Here is a 5,356-nt window from a genome sequence, read left to right as displayed (position 1 = left end):
GCATCCGCCTCTGTGGTTCACCGTGTTTCACTGAGAAGGCTGTGGTTCCTGTCAGCTTGTGTTAGCCAAATAAAAACAAAAACCCTGAGGCTCATATAACCACCATCCCTTCATACAACCACCCAGCACGTGAGGTTTGTTTACTCGTCTGGCAGTTGCAGTCATTTTATAATAAATTTTCCTATCTAAAACACTTACTTTGTCTGTTTTGCTCCTGGACCTGTGGATGGACTGGGCCCAGTGTGTTAAGCCAGAATTTTCATGCTTCCGTAAGGATAATTCCATTCTGCCCCCCACCTCCACCCCACTTAGTCTCTTGGAAGCAACAGAGTGCATACTTAGAATAATTAAGCACACGTCAAGTATATATTTTGCAATGTTCAACAGTTTATTCACTGCATACTAAAAAATTTTGATATCTATTATTCACTCAAGAACAAAATAATTAGCCCAGAAAATTCTGGCCTGAGACGGTCTGTATATAAATGGGCTGGTAGAGAAGAAGCGAAATAATTTTTCCCCTCACACATTTCCCTGTGATTTTTGCCCATAGGAAATGTTAAGAATTTATCAGGCAGAAAAATTGTAAAAGAGATGTGTCTTGTCACTGTTAAGAATGTCATGGCTTTGCAGCTTTTCCACAACTATGGCTAACATTCTGAGGAGGGAAAAGCCCTTCAGACAATTCTCAGAGGGAGCAAGAAAAGGCCACATTGCTTGCAAACGCTGGAGAGAATTCAAGTCAAACTGAACTAAACATAGAAATGTAAGGATCAGAATATCTCTCTCAGCAATGACACAGTTCACATGAACTATAGAAACCCCACTTGCTATCTCTATTTACTGCTTCAGGCCATCTGCCCAGTGGCAAGCATTAGCTATTGAAGTCAAAAGGAGTTTTAGGTCCTGATCTTTGGTATGTGAATTTGTTGCAGTAGGACTCTAGTTATTGACACTGTTGTTGAAAACATTTTTCATTTTAGATTTACCTGCATCAAGAGTCATGCATATATGAGCTGTACATACTGATATTCGCATATGAACATTAAAATACCTGTAAAGTTTTCTAATAAAAAAATTATCTCAATGTGATTAAATGGAAGATTGTTTATCTATCTATCTAAATGTATAAATAGAAATTTATCCCTCCTTCTGGAATAAAATAAATTAAATTTTATATCTCTATCATAGGTAGTTAATCATAAATTTTGATTAGTTCTTTCACTAGATCCTATATTAAGTGCACAAAGAGCAACTAAGAAAATGAATTTGCTTTGAAATTGTTGTTATAAAAATATAAATTATTCAAACTATAATATTTTTCAATATTCAAAATATTTTTTGAACAAATGTTTATTTACACCAACTATATGCCAGGTAATAGGCTATGTGAAGAGAATACAACAGACAGAATTAATCTTAGCCTTTGAAACTCACTGTCACCAATTACAACAAAGTATAAACTATTAGAAAATGAAAGCTATTTGGATACACAAAGAATCTTTTCTTCTGGAAGATGAATGTCATAAAGTATTACATGAAACATTTACCTCTATATAATCCTTCAATTATGGAAACTCACTTCTGGGCACTGATTTTGTTCAAATAACTTGTCTTCTGGGAGTCTTGTAGTTTGGTATCAAGACCAAGACCTCATGATTTATTTGACTTGTGCACATCCAGGTGTCTGCCTTTCTTTATCTTTTATACTAAATGGATTCAATTTCCTTGGTTGCCATAAAGAAGAGGGAGAATAGGGTGCCTGGGTGGCTCAGTCATTAAGCGTCTGCCTTCATCTCAGGTCATGATCCCAGAGTCCCAGGATCGAGTCCCACATCGGGCTCCCTGCTCGGCGGGAAGCCTGCTTCTCCCTCTCCCACTCCCCCTGCTTGTGTTCCTGCTCTCGCTGTCTCTCTCTCTGTCAAATAAATAAAATCTTTAAAAAAAAAAAAAAAAAAGAAGAGGGAGAATATTCTGTTATACTGGTAGGCTGTCATAATATTGCAACCTAATTCAACTCCAAGAGCCTGGCTAAGGAACTGAACTATCCCATATTCCCATCTCAGAATCAGGTCTAACAGAAATAACCAATAGGGAGAGAAGAGAAAACAACTTAAACTCCTCAACAGAGTTTATTTCCTGATTTATTAATGGTTTCAGGAAACTGGTCATTTCAAGGGGAAAGATAACTTGATCTTCTCAAATCCACATGCTTTGATTTACATGATTTATACATAACATCAAACCCCTCCATCTTTGTTCTCTGTTTGTCTGAGTCAGTATTTTTATCTCCTACTTCTGTTGGTTTTGCTTGTTACATCTAAAGAATAAGCATCTCCTTTTTCTATATGCAAATTTGTCTTATCTACTTTAAATTGTCATGCTAACAATAAAGGAGTGCTTTAGGATCTCAGGCTACCTTGTTCAGTTCATGGCAAGTGCTTCCCAGTGCTAATCCTGATTCTTAGTGAATTTTATCTAAATTGGAGTAAGCCATAGACTGCTTATGCATTGACTATTATGCAAAATATCAGATGCTCATTTTCTGTTATACTGTATAGAAAACAGCTGGTTTTAAACTGGCATGTCTCTTTTTCTACTGTCTTTATTATAGCTTTGGTTCTCTTTTTGGTATAAACCTGTTCTTGTATTTTAGAGTGAATTTTACACACAGTATTTCATGTTACACATCTGACTGTGATTTTTAAATTGCATACTTTGACAACAAAGTAGATAATTAAATAAAAAGCAAATTGAGTATAAACAATATTTAATAGTCAAGTTTATTAAGCTACTAATTTGTTTGATTATTTATTGTCATCTTAGCATGGTTAGAAACTCTGAAGGACCAAGTTTGACAATTTGGTGACTAAGATATCTGTGGAAGAGGTATGTGGATGAAATGCTATGTGAATGTGTAGAAAGTGTGAGACTATTTGAATGCCACGTGAATGCCTCTAGTCCTATTGAAACTTACTGGTCCATCAATCTACATTGTAAGATTTATTCACGTTTGCTGTGTTTAGTTATAGTTCAAGATTCTCACTGCTGTATAGTATTCCATTTTATCAATATATATACCATAATTTCTTTATACATTCTTCTGTCTGTACAAGTATGGGATGTCCTGGTTATCACAAATAATGTTCCCATAAACATTCACATACTTGTCTTTTGGTGAATATAGTACATCTTTTTTGTTGTTGGGTATATACCTAGGAGAGCTGCTGGCTCAGAGGATGTGCATTGGTAGGTACAAAACAGTTTCAAAAGTGGTTGCATCAATATTTATTTGACATTTGTTTGGCAGAAAGCTATTTTCTCCTTAAATTTCTGCCCTAAACATTTCACCTCCTACAACCTCGTCCTGACCTTGCATTTTCTTAATGGATAATGAAGTTTCTTGATGAATAATTTATTCATTGGTTATTTGGATATCCTCTTTTTTGAAGTTCATGTTCAACTCTTGCACATTTTTAATTGAATTGTCTGTCTTTTCCCTATCGAATTTTATGAATTCTTTATATATTCTGAATGTGTCTTTTGTCACATATATGTATAATAAATACTTTCTCCCATTCTTAACTTACTTTTTATTTCCTTAATGATGGCTTTTAATGAATAGAGTGGTTCTTAATTTAAATGCAAAATAAGTTATCATTTTTTCCTCTGTGGGCTAGTGTTCAGTCTGAGATATATTTGACAACTCCAAGGTGTGGCAAATATTATCCTATATTTTTTACTAAGAGTTTAATGTTTTACTTTTCTAATTTAGACCCACATTCCATCTGGAAATAACTTTTGTGCACATTTTGGAGTAAAAGTCAAGGGGGATTATTTTTTTCTACGTGGATAGTCATATCGTCCTTTATCATTATTCTTCAGTCACCTTTGTCATAAATTAAATAATCATATACATGAGGACTAGAGTCTCCAAGCTCTTCCGTTAATCACTTTAACATTCTTTTATCAATAGCATACTGACTTAATCAATATAACTTTATTATAGATCTTCATTTCTAGAATATGATTCCTCCAGCTTTCTTCTTTATCTTCTTTAAAAGTCCCTTGACTACTGTTGATTGATTTTGTCATTTTCATTTATATATAACTTTTAGAATTTGTTAGTCAATGCCTTCCACGCTTCATTACCAAAACCATAACCAAAACCAAAACCAAAACAAAAAAAACTTCAAGAGGTTTTAAGGTATTGTATTGAAAGTACCTCCTACTTACATCTGGAAGCATTGTTGGAGTGGCTTAATAGGGAATATGTTTTGTCATTTTAAAATGAGAAAACTATTTCCATTTATGTAAGATTGGTTAAACTTTTGAATCCTTACAAAAAGCAATCTAGAATAGCTGCAGTACAATGATTTGTCACTTCTTATTACATATACAGGTCAGCAGAGAAAAAAATGACGTGGTACTGCCTAAAGAGTCTGTGGACCCTCCATGCCCTAAGTAAATTGATATTCTCGAGGCTTCTTCTCAAAGGCCATGCCCAATTGATTGCCAGTGGATCCCTGGGGCCAAGATGTGCCCAGGCAAAAGGATTTAGCCATCAGCTAATGATATGTACCATCAGCATGGGAGATATCATCAGTGAGGGGTGCAGATGGCATGCATTTTTCATCCCACACACAATATTATCATCTCCTTCTGCACTAGACAAGATTTTTGAAGCTTCTTAACTAAAGTGTTTTGTTTTGTTTCCTTTACAGAACTTTTTTTTCAGGATTTCAGGGTGATATTATGATATTAGCCCACATTAAAAGAGATGCCTCTGAAACTATTGTTGTACATATTTTTACTCATCATAATATGTTGTTGAAATGTTATTAGCTGAATTTTAGTGTTCTTTTTGTGAGGACAAATAGGAAAAAAATATTACTTTCAGGTTCCAACCTGAAAGAATTTAGTTTCTGAACCATCTTGTGTTTCTCTTATGAAGACCCTGAGTTATGTCCTCCTCTTTAATTTGGGGTTAAAATGTTGAAACAAATGTATAGATTACCTATAGTACATGGATAGTTTTTTTTTTTTCAGAATCAATTTTTTTGTCTTAACTTTATTCCTGTCTTTTTCTCATCTCTTTTTTTGTCTGATTTTTCTCTCCACTTGTTTTCTTTCATGTAATTTACTTTGTATTATTGTGACTTTTCTTATACTATTGACAGTTTTATTATTTTTTATTTTTTTTAAAGATTTTATTTATTTATTTGACAGAGAGAGACACAGCAAGAGAGAGAACACAAGCAGGGGGAGTAGGAGAGGGAGAAGCAGGCTTCCCGGGCAACAGGGAGCCCGATGCGGGGCTCTATCCCAGGACCCTGGGATCATGACCTGAGCTGAA

Source organism: Leptonychotes weddellii, chromosome 1 (genome assembly GCF_054177405.1).
Source record: "Leptonychotes weddellii isolate Sample4059 chromosome 1, ASM5417740v2, whole genome shotgun sequence".
NCBI lineage: Eukaryota > Metazoa > Chordata > Mammalia > Carnivora > Phocidae > Leptonychotes > Leptonychotes weddellii.
Note: the sequence above shows the minus strand (reverse complement) of the source record.